Source organism: Fistularia commersonii, unplaced genomic scaffold (genome assembly GCF_037954325.1).
Source record: "Fistularia commersonii isolate RoL2024-O1a breed Wild unplaced genomic scaffold, RoL_Fcom_v1.0 HiC_scaffold_41, whole genome shotgun sequence".
In the NCBI taxonomy this organism is placed as follows: Eukaryota; Metazoa; Chordata; class Actinopteri; order Syngnathiformes; family Fistulariidae; genus Fistularia; species Fistularia commersonii.
This window is the reverse complement of record NW_028233999.1, coordinates 320,001-332,467: the sequence shown is the minus strand read 5'-3', so window position 1 is coordinate 332,467 and position 12,467 is coordinate 320,001.

Genomic DNA, 12,467 nt, shown 5'->3' with positions numbered 1-12,467 from the left:
AAGTGCAGGAGTGTATACAGAGAAAATGGTTCGCGAAGAAGAAGTGGGATACTGAGAGGACTGAAGAGAACAGACAGGAGTTCAGGGAGATGCGGCGAAAGGTAAAGATAGAGGTAGCAAAGGCAAAACAAAGGGCTTATGATGACTTGTATGCTCGGTTGGATAGTAAGGAGGCTGAAAATGATCTATACAGGTTGGCGAAACAGAGAGATAAAGATGGAAAGGATGTACAGCAGGTCCGGGTGATAAAGGACAGAGAGAGAAATGTATTGACGGATGCTAGAAGAGAGACAGGAAGATGGAAAGAGTATTTTGAAGAGCTGATGAATGTGGAAAATGAAAGAGAGGCAAGGGTAGAAGAGGTGATTATTGTAGACCACAAAGTAGCAAAAATGAGTAAAAGTGAAGTGAGGAAGGCATTGAAGAGGATGAAGAGTGGAAAAGCAGTTGGTCCTGATGATATACCTGTGGAGGTGTGGAAGTGTCTAGGAGAGGCAGCGGTAGATTTTCTGACTAGATTATTCAACAGGATCTTAGAGAGTGAGGAGATGCCTGAAGAATGGAGACAAAGTGTGATGGTGCCTATTTTTAAGAATAAAGGGGATGTGCAGAATTGTGGCAACTACAGAGGGATAAAGTTGATGAGCCATACAATGAAGTTATGGGAAAGAGTAGTGGAAACTAGACTGAGAGCAGAAGTCAGCATTTGTGAACAGCAGTATGGCTTCATGCCTAGGAAGAGTACTACAGATGCAGTATTTGCGTTGAGAATGCTAATAGAAAAGTACAGAGAAGGCCAGAGGGAGCTGCATTGCGTTTTCGTAGACCTAGAAAAAGCATATGACAGGGTGCCAAGAGAGGAGCTCTGGTATTGTATGAGGAAGTCTGGAGTGGCAGAGAAGTATGTTAGACTGGTGCAGGACATGTATGCCAGCTGTGAGACACTGGTACGGTGTGCTGTAGGGGTAACCGAGAAGTTCAAGGTGGAGGTGGGACTCCATCAGAGATCAGCTCTGAGCCCCTTCTTGTTCGCAATGGTGATGGATAGGCTGACAGATGAGGTTAGACAGGAATCCCCATGGACCATGATGTTTGCGGATGACATTGTGATCTGTAGTGAGAGCAGACAACAGGTAGAGGAAAATCTAGAGAGGTGGAGGTATGCTCTGGAAAGGAGAGGAATGAAAGTTAGTCGCAGCAAGACAGAATATATGTGTGTGAACGAGAGGAACTCGGGTGGAGCGGTGAGGCTACAGGGAGTGGAGATCAAGAAGCTGGAGGATTTCAGGTACTTAGGGTCAACAGTCCAGAGCAACGGAGAGTGCGTAAAAGAGGTGAAGAGACGGGTCCAAGCAGGTTGGAATGGGTGGAGAAAAGTGTCAGGGGTACTATGTGATAGAAGACTATTTGCCAGAATAAAAGGAAAGGTGTACAAGACAGTGGTGAGACCAGCGATGATGTATGGACTAGAAACTGTTCCAATGACCAAAAGACAGCAGACAGAACTAGAGGTTGCAGAGATGAAGATGTTGAGGTTCTCTTTGGGAGTGACCAGGATGGATAGGATCAGGAATGAGTCTATCAGAGGGACGGCACATGTTTGATGTTTTGGAGAGAAGGTCAGAGAAGCCAGACTGAGATGGTTCGGTCATGTACAGAGAAGAGATAGTGAATATATTGGTAGACGGATGCTGGAAATGGAGCTGCCAGGCAATAGGTCTCGAGGAAGACCAAAGAGAAGATTTATGGACGTAGTGAGAGAGGATATGAAGATAGCTGGTGTGAGAGAGGAAGATACAGAGAATAGGGTTAGATGGAGAAGGTTGACTCGCTGTGGCGACCCCTGACGGGAAAAGCCGAAAGAAGAAGAAGAAGATTTAATTATTGCAGCAAGCAGCAATGATGCACTCAGCACATTTAAACAGAACATGACATTCAAGTGTAACATGAAAGACCTGGGGAAACTATCATATTTTTTGGGCATACAATTTGAACAAAAGGGGGATGAAATCAAAATGAACCAGACAAAGTACATCCTAAAAATGCTAGAGAGATTTGGAATGTCAGAATGTAAAGCAAGATCTACTCCAAGCGAGCAAAAATTAGAGGGCATCCCTGTAGCTGATGAAAATGAGCAAAGTGAACCTGTCGACCCCAAAGAATATCGTGAGATTGTAGGCAGTCTTTTTTATGCCATGACTTGCACCAGACCTGATATCAGCTGGATAGTGAGCAAACGATCACAGAATCTGGCAATGGCAAAAGTAAAAAACTTAGTAGCTGCAAAACATGTCCTGAGGTATTTGAAGGGGACAGCTGATTATGAACTAAGTTTCAAGAAAAATAAGGAGGATTTGAACCTGATAGCTTACAGTGATTCAGACTGGGCATGGTCTGTCGAAGACAGACGTAGCGCTACAGGCTACTGTTTCAGTTTAACAAAACAAGGCCCAGCCATTGCATGGAAGTCAAGGAAACAGCCCACAGTGGCCCTGTCAACATGTGAGGCTGAATACATCGGCCGAGCCACCACCGCACAAGAAAACATGCATCTGTCTCAACTGTTAAACGGTATGGACAACAAAATGTACAGTTGCACAACAATCTACGGAGACAATCAGGGGGCCATCGCACTGAGTAAGAATCCTGTAAACAGACAAAGGTCAAAACACATTGATGTAAAATATCATTTCATTCGTGAAGCACTCAGTGAGGGTAAAATAAATCTTATCTATTGTCCATCAGAGGACATGTTGGCAGACATCTCGACAAAACTCATGACAAAGGTAAAAATAGAACAATTCAAAAAGTGGTTCTTTGGAAATTCAAATGTCCAAAGATTTTTTTTGGATGTTGAGATCAAGAGGGGGTGTTGAGATAGGTGATCTCATTAGTTTTATTTGAGTTTACATTCTAGTATACATATGTTGTATTTGTATCTACTCTCAGGAAATGCATGGCACTTTATGACAAGGTTTGGGACTTGTTTTAGTTTTTCGCGACTGTTCAGCTAACTTGACGTTAACTTCTACGTCAGTGTTTTTTTTTTGGTATAGCGGTGCTGGCAGGAATTTTTCCCTCACTCTGTACTGTACATGTCCCATGGCTAACCGATGTTGATTCCCGGAGCTGTGAAGAAGAAAATGAAAGACGATTCAAACAAGGCAAACTTGTGAATTCCTTCCGAAACATGGAAAACGAAGAAGCTGCGAACTTAAACGCAACAGTTTGGTTGTGGATGCGTTTCGGCTAATGCTATTAGCACAGCTATGATGAGTTAAGGTGTGTTTGTGTGTGTGTGTGTGTGTGTGTGTGTGTGTGTGTGTCTGTGCGTGTGTGTGTGTGCGTGTGTGTGAGTGTGAATTTGTTTAGGTGGGGGGGGGGGGGTCGCGGACAGGGAGTACCAGGGCCTTGAGCAGATGAGCTGAGAAGCGGAGGAGCGGAGGTAATGTTTCTCCTCTCAGAGGCGGGGAAGCTTGGGGGCAGAAGAACCCCTTAGACCGGCCAATGTGAGCCTTCTCCGGACATAGATCACTCGGACGTATGACTGGAGCTCCCGTACCTCTAGGCACACACATATGTGAATGAGTGGATGAGCTAATGTTTGTTTTGTTGTGGATACGTTTCGGCCAATGCTATTTGCACAGCTATGATGAGTTCAGGTGTGTGTGTGTGTGTGTGTGTGTGTGTGTGTGTGTCTGTGTGTGTGTGTGTGTGTGTGTGTGTGTGTGTGTGTGTGTGTGTGTTTGTGTGTGTGTCTGTGTGTGTTTGTGTGTGTTTATGTGTGTGTGTTTATGTGTGTGCGTGTGTTTATGTGTGTGTGAGAATTTGTTTTGGTGGGTGGGGGGGGGGTGGGGGTTTCCCAAGGACAGGGAGTACCAGGGCCTGGAGCGTGCTTTAATGATGTCCAGCAGTTCAGGAGTGCCAGGGACAGGTGTGGAGGAGCGGAGGAGCGGAGGAGCCCGGCCGACAATTTGCCTAAGTCCCGCGGAAAGGGAGTACAGGGCCTGGAGCCTGATTCGCTTATGTCCAGCGGTTCGGGAGTACTAGGGCCCGGAGCGGGGGAGCGGAGGAGCGGATGAGCGGAAGAGCGGAAAAGCGTGGGAGCGGAGGAGAGCGGAAGTCAGGGCCACAATTCGCCTAAGTCCCTCGGTTTGTGAGACCAGGGCCTTGAGCGTGATTCGTTTCTGTCTAGCAGTTCAGGAGTACCAGGGCCTGGAGCGGAGGAGCGGAAGAGGGGATGAGCGGATGAGCGGAGGAGCGGATGTGCGGAGGAGCGGATGAGCAGAGGAGCGGAGGAGAGCGGAAGCACGGCCCACAATACTCCTAAATCCCGCGGACAGGGAGTACCATAGCCTGAAGCGTGATTCGCTTATGGCCAGCAGTTCAAGAGTACCAGGGCCCGGAGCAGAGGAGTGGATGAGCGGAGGAGCGGAGGAGCGGAGGAGAGCGGAAGCCCGGCCGACAATTCGTCTGAGACCCGCGGAAAGGGAGTACCAGGGCCTGGAGCCTGATTCGCTTAAGTCCAGCGGTTCGGGAGTACCAGGGCCCGGAGCAGAGGAGTGGATGAGCGGAGGAGCGGAGGAGCGGAGGGGCGGAGGAGAGCGGAAGTCCGGCCGACATTTCGCCTGAGTCCCGCGGAAAGGGAGTACCAGGGCCTGGAGCCTGATTCGCTTATGTCAAGCGGTTCGGGAGTACCAGGGCCCGGAGCAGAGGAGCGGAGGAGCGGAGGAGCGGAGGAGAGCGGAAGCCCGGCCCACAATTCGCCTAAGTCCCGCGGAAAGGGACTACCAGGGACTGGAGCCTGATTCGCTTATGTCCAGAGGTTCAGGAGTACCAGGGCCCGGAGCGGAGGAGGATTTTTCTATCTATTTATTTAATTATTTCCTTTTAATTTTCTTTTTTTGTCTAGCATTAAAAATTTCTCGCGAACCGTTAACACTATTAACTTCTGATTACATACAGAACGAATGCCCTTATGTCTCCCGCCCCCCCCCCCCGCTTTTTCCGTACGGTGGCAGACACAGAGATCAAAAGCAAATGGGTGTCATTGTTTATGAAGTAACAGGGTGATAACAGCCGTGTTAGAAGTGTGTAGGGGCTTATAGGAGAGCAGAGGCACGTCAAGCAATTCGCCTGAGTTCGGAGGATCGGGAGTACCAGGGCCCATAGCGGAGGAGCGGAGGAGCTGAGGAGCGGAGGAGCGGAGTTATGTTTCTCTTCTCAAAGGCGGGGAAGCTGGGGGGCAGAAGAACCCCTTAGACTGGCTAATGTGAGCATACTCCGGACAAAGATCCCCCGGACGTATGATTGGAGTTCCCGGAACTCTGGGCCCACACATGTGAATGAGTAGATGAGATAATGTTTGTGTGCTTGTGGATGCGTTTCGGCTAATGCTATTAGCACAGCTATGATGAGTTAAGGTGTGTGTGTTTGTGTGTGTGTGTGTGCGTGTGTGTGTGTCTGGGTGTGCGTGTGTGTGTGTGTGTGTGTGTGCGTGTGCGTGTGAACGTGTGCGTGACAGTTTGTTTAGGTGGAGGGGGTCGCGGACATGGAGTACCATAGCCTGGACCGGATGTACTGAGGAGCGGAGGAGGGCAGAAGCCCTGCCCGTGATTCGCTTAAGTTCAGCGGTTCGGGGGTTCCGGGGCCCAAAGTGGAAAAGCGGAGGAGCGAAGAAGCGGAGGAGGGGAGGAGAGCAGAAACACGTCACACAATTCGCCTGAGTTCTCAGGATCGGGAGTACCAGGGCAAATTACGGAGGAGCGGAGGAGCCGAGGAGCGGAGGGGGGCAGAAGCCTGGACCGTGATTTGCTTATGTCAGCGGTTCGGGAGTTCCAGGGCCCAAAGCGGAAAAGTGGAGGAGGGGAGGAGAGAAGAAGCACGTCACGGAATCGCCTGATTTCGGAGGATCGGGAGTACCAGGGCCCATAGCGGAGGAGCAGAGGAGTTGAGAAGCGGAGGAGCGGAGGAGCGGAGTTATGTTTCTCTTCTCAAAGGCGGGGAAGCTGGGGGGCAGAAGAACCCCTTAGACTGGCTAATGTGAGCATACTCCGGACATGGATCCCCCAGACGTATGACTGGAGTTCCCGGAACTCTGGGCAAACACATGTGAATGAGTGGATGAGATAATATTTGTGTGCTTGTGGATGCGTTTCGGCTAATGCTATTAGCACAGCTATGATGAGTTAAGGTGTGTGTGTTTGTGTGTGTGTGTGTGCGTGTGTATGTGTGCGTGTGTGTGTGTGTGTGCGTGTGTGCGTGCGTGTGAATGTGTGCGTGACAGTTTGTTTAGGTGGAGGGGGTCGCGGACATGGAGTACCAGGCACTGTACCGGATGAGCTGAGGAGCGGAGGAGGGCAGAAGCCTGGACCGTGATTCGCTTATGTCCAGCGGTTCGGGGGTTCCAGGGCCAAAAGCGGTAAAGCGGAGGGACGGAGAAGCGGAGGAGGGGGGGAGAGCAGAAGCACGTCACGCAATTCGCCTGAGCTCGGAGGATCGGGAGTACCAGGGCCCATAGCGGAGGAGCAGAGGAGCTGAGAAGCGGAGGATTGGAGGAGCGGAGTTATGTTTCTCTTCTCAAAGGCGGGGAAGCTGGGGGGCAGCAGGACCCCTTAGACCGGCCAATGGGAGCCTTCCCCGGACATGGATCCCCCGGACGTATGACTGGAGTTCCCGGACCTCAGGGCAAACATGTGAATGAGTGGATGAGATAATGTTTGTGTGCTTGTGGATGTGCTAATGCTATTAGCACAGCTATGATGAGTTAAGGTCTGTGAGTGTGCGTGTTTATGTGTGTGTGTGTGTGTGTGTGTGTGTGTGTGTGTGTGTGTGTGTGTGTGTGTGTGTATGTGTATGTGTGTGTGACAGCTTGTTTAGGTGGAGGGGGTCGCGGACATGGAGTACCAGGGCCTGTACCGGATGAGTTGTGGAGCGGAGGAGGGCAGAAGCCCTGCCCGTGATCCGCTTTTGTCCAGCGGTTTGAGGGTTCCAGGGCCCAAAGCGGAGGAGCGGAGGAGGGAAGAAGCCCGGATCGTGATTCGCTTATGTCCAGCGGTTTGGGGGTTCTGGGGTCCAAAGCGGTAAAGCGTAGTAGCGGAGGAGAGCAGAAGCACGTCACGAAATTCGCCTGAGTTCGGAGGATCGGGATTACCAGGGCCAAATACGGAGGAGCGGAGGACTTGAGAAGCGGAGGAGGGCAGAAGCCTGGACCGTGATTCGCTTATGTCCAGCGTTTCGGGGTTCCAGGGCCCAAAGCGGAAAAGCGGAGGAGCGGAGAAGCGAAGGAGGGGAGGAGCGGAGAAGGACGTCACACAATTCGCCCGAGTTCGCAGGATCGGGAGTACCAGGGCCAATAGCGGAGGAGGGGAGGAGCGGGGAAGCGGAGGAGGGGAGGAGAGCAGAAGAACGTCACGCAAGTCGCCTGAGCTCCGAGGATCGGGAGTACCAGGGCGCATAGCGGAGGAGCGGTTGAGCTGAGAAGCGGAGGTAATGTTTCTCTTTTCAAAGGCGGGGAATCTTTGAGGCAGCAGGACCCCTTAGACCGGCCAATGGGAGCCTTCTGCGGACATGGATTCCCCGGACGTATGACTGGAGTATTGTATTTTAAGAACGAACTTTATTGCAGGCAGCATGAAAGAAAAAAACACGGAACGTTCTTCTTCCTTTGTTAAGACGCAAAAACACACAGACGTCACACACACTGATTTTGCAGTAGCGCCACCTATAGGTAAAAGTACCGCCCATTTACAACACTCCCACTTACTTTTACCAATAGCACCAAGTCCTGAGAAAATAATATTTCAAAGCTGTGTTCTTCCACGACAACAAAAACTGTAAACTTGTTTAACACCCCATTTTTAAGACAGTATTCCTATCACATTGGTTATACTGGAACTCTTTTTCACATTTTTTAGAAATCGCTTTGACTCGGCAGCGTTCTTCGTACACCTGTCAAGCATTTTTAAACAAAAAAGAGTCCGATCTCGCCCCTGAGATATTCAAATCTCTGTCTACCGAGTGGCTTGGTAAAGATATCCGCTTTCATATCATTTGTTGGACAATATCGCAGTTCAATTTGTCCATTCTGCACACATTCACGGATATAGTGGTAGCGAATGTCTATGTGTTTGGTCCTGGAGTGATTTACAGGATTCTTTGCAATTGCGATGGCTCCTTGGTTATCTTCAAGGATCACTGTGGACACAGACTCTACACCGAGATCACACAGTAGTCGTTTCAGCCAGATTCCTTCTTGAGCTGCTTGACTGAGTGAGATGTATTCAGCTTCTGCTGTTGAAAGTGCTACTGTTGATTGTTTCTTGCTGAGCCAGCTTACTGCTCCTCCACTCAGAAGGAAGATGTCGCCTGTTGTTGACCGGCGATCATCTTGATCTCCAGCCCAGTCAGCATCCGAGTATCCGATTAAAGCTCCGGAGTCTGAGCTCTCATATTTCAGAGCAAGATTTAATGTCCCTTTCAAGTATCGAAGTATCCTCTTTACAGCAGTCAGATGTGAAGCATCTGGATTTGCATTGAACTTCGACACAGCACTCACAGCTTGAGCTATGTCCGGTCTTGTCGCCATGGCAGCATACAGCAGACTTCCAACCATTGACTGATAGGTATGCTGGTGCACTGACATACTGACACCATCACTCCTTTTTAGCCTGACGTTGGCATCTGCAGGAGTTGCCACAGGATTTGCATTATCCATTCCATACTTCCGAAGTATGGCTTCAATGTAATGCTTCTGCTGAAGAATGATACGATTCTTTTCTTTATCTTGGATGACAGAGATGCCTGGGATGTAGGACAGCTCACCCATGTCTTTCATCTTGTAGCACTCCTTGAGAGCTGCTTTGAGCTCGTCCATGCTCTCAGTGGACTCTGTAATCAGGATCAAATCATCCACGTAAACTGCTAGTATTTCAAGCTCTTGTCTTGATCTCACAAACACGCAGGGGTCTGATGTGCTCTGTTTGAATCCAATTTCCATCATGAACTCCGTAAAAGCCTTGTTCCAACAGCGAGGAGACTGTCTCAGTCCATAGATTGATTTTTTTAGTTTGCATACCAGATGTTCCTGCCCTGGTTTGATGAAGCCCTCAGGTTGCTCCATGTATATTTCTTCTTCCAGGTGTCCATTGAGGAATGCAGTTACAACATCCATCTGGTGGACATGTAGACCCTTTTGAACAGCAAAGGACAGTAATGTACGAATAGAGCTAAATCGTACCACTGGTGAAAACGTTTCATCATAGTCAGCGCCATACAACTGTGTGTAGCCCTGTGCAACGAGTCTACACTTGTATCGTTCCACTCTTCCATCACTGCGATGCTTGACTTTGAACACCCATCTGGATCCTACTGCCTTTCTGTCTCTTGGCAAGTCGACTAAGTCCCATGTCTCGTTTTCCAGCAGTGACTCATATTCCAAGTCAGCTGCCTCCTGCCAGTCTTTTGCATGAGGACTCTCCATTGCCTCTTTTAGTGAGAGTGGCTCTGTCACGCAACACATGTTTGCTGATGTAGTGACTGTTGATCATTATGCAAACTCATCATATCCAAATCTTATTGGAGGCTTTCTGATTCTGTCATTTTTTCTGACAGTGCTCTCAACAGTGACTTTGTCATGTTTTGTTTCACTCTCATCTATTTTCATAGTTATCTCGGTGTCTGTGCAGTGTACTTTCGGTTCCTGCTTCAAGTTAAAGTTGGATTCATCAAAGACGACATCTCGACGGATCAGAATCCTCCTCTTCTCTTCATCGTACAGGCGATAGCCTCTGGCATTGTTTGCATATCCCACGAAGCGCGGCTTCACAGTCTTTTTGTCCAGCTTCTTTCTCTCTTCATCTGGGACAAGTGCATAGGCAATACAGCCAAACACCTTCATGTGACCCACATTAGGTTTTTTCCCACACCATCTCTGGTACGGTGTCTCTCCCTTCAGGACAGAAGTAGGCAGCCTGTTCTGTATGTAAGCTGCTGTGGCAACAGCCTCTGCCCAGAACATCTTTGGTAACTTAGCATGAGACAACATGCTCCTTGCTGCTTCAACGAGTGTTCTATTTTTTCTTTCAGCAACTCCGTTTTGCTGTGATGAGTGAGGTCCAGTCATTTCATGGTGGATGCCTTGAACCTTCAAATATTCTTGAAACTCCCTTGAGGTGTACTCACCACCATTGTCTGTTCTCAGCCTCTGGATGCTTAGTCCACACTCATTTGTGAATGTCTTCTCAAATTCCTTGAATTTACACAGCACTTCATTCTTCTGTTTCATGAAGTATACCTTGGAGCATCTTGAGTAATCGTCTGTGAAAGTCACAAAATATTTGGATCCACTTATAGATTCAGTTTGCATGGGACCACAGACATCACGATGAATTAACTGCATCTTGCGCTCGGAACGTATTTCTCCAATCGACTTGAATGGCTTTTTAGCCAGCTTGCCCTCCACACATCCTTCACAGAAGGGAACTTCTTTGTCTGCAGAGAAGTCCACTCCGTTCACCAGACCTTTTAGTTCCTTCAGCTTGGTAGTGTGACCGAGGCGCCGGTGCCACAAGATAGCAGCTACTGATGCACTGTGAGTGACTGATTCATTTCCTTTCACATCTAGCTGATATAGTCCATCAGCTCTTCGTGTTCCCATTCCTTTAAGAGTTCCATCTTTTCCACGAATGTAGCAGCAGGACCTCTTAAACTGAACCGTATTTCCCTTTTTGGTGGCAGCTCCCACTGAGAATAAATTCCCAGAAAGTTTTGGAACATGCAGCACATCATACATCGTAGCATTTTTTACCCTGCTTGACTTGAAGGTCATTGTCATGTTGACATTTCCAATTCCCAGGGCATCAACCACCCTGCCGTCACCGAGCTTCACTGACTGTTCTTTTGAGAACTGCTGGTATTCCTTAAGAATTCCTTGCTCGCATGTCATGTGCTTTGATGCTCCAGAATCAATTAACCACTCAAACTGATGTGGTTTTTCTGAGCTTTCCCTTCTAGCTACAAAGGCACTTTCAGATGAACCATCCTCATCCTCACACGCCACATTTTTAGCTTTGTGGATTTTCTTTTTTGATTTGTTTTTCCAGCTTGGACAGTCACGTTTAATGTGGCCTTCCTTCCCACATTTATAGCATCTCCACGTGCTTTGTCCTGCTCCCACTGCTTTGGAGCGATCCTGCAGATTGCCACACACCTGTGATGACATTGCTGCTGCACCACCTGAAGGACCACCACTGTAATCATTAGCATTCACTCGCTTTTGTTCCTCATCGATTAACGCTTGTTGAACAAATTTGAGTGTCAGGTTGTCAATCTTTGTTTCCAGTGCAGTGACAACTGTAGCGTAACTTGGTGGTAAACTTCCCAACAATGTTACAATTTGGTCTTCCTCTTCAATTACAGCTCCTATTGCTGATAACTGGTCAGTCAGTTCTTTCATTTGTTTGAGGTGCTCAGTCAAACCATCTCCTTCCTTCATTTCGCACCTGAAATATTTCTTCTTCAGAAATAGTTTATTTGCCAGCGTGTCTCTTTCAAAAATATCTTTCAGTGTAGTCCACACTTCTTTGGGAGTCTTACAGTTTGTAATCAGGTACAACAGGGATGAACTTACATTGAGCACTAACACAGAGAACGCTTTCTCTCTCTGTTTCGTGAACTCACCCTGTGCTGCTGCGTTAGCATCTGGGGCTAATGTGTCTTCCTCTGTTAGCATTCGCCACAGTCCTTTAGCCTTTAGCAGATGTTCCATTTGAAACTTCCACGTTGCCCAATTCTCCGGTCCGCTCAGCTTGTCGATAAACAGCTTGTCCTCCATTGTGAGTTCCCACAATACTGTTCACTATCACACAAAATATTCAGTGTAATCCAGCCTTTTAGAGACACTCTGGGCCCATAACCTATTGTATTTTAAGAACGAACTTTATTGCAGGCAGCATGAAAGAAAAAAACACGGAACGTTCTTCTTCCTTTGTTAAGACGCAAAAACACACAGACGTAACACACTGATATAGCAGTAGCGCCACCTATAGGTAAAAGTACCGCCCATTTACAACATGGAGCTCCCGGACCTCTGGGCACACACATGTGAATGAGTGGATGAGATCATGTTTGTGTGCTTGTGGATGTGTTTTGGCTAATGCTATTAGCACAGCTATGATGAGTTAAGGTGTGTGTAAGTGTGTTTGTGTGCGTGTGTATATGTGTGTGTGTGTGTGTGTGTGTGTTTGTGACAGTTTGTTAAGGTGGAGGGGGTCGCGGACATGGAGTACCAGGGCCTGTACCGGATGAGTGGAGGAGCGGAGGAGGGCAGAAATCCTGCCCGTGATTCGCTTATGTCCAGCGGTTCAGGGGTTCCAAGCCCCAAAGCGGAAAAAGCGGACGAGCGGAGAATAGCAGAAGCACGTCACGCAATTCGCCTGAGTTCGGAGGATCGGGGGTACCAGGGCCAA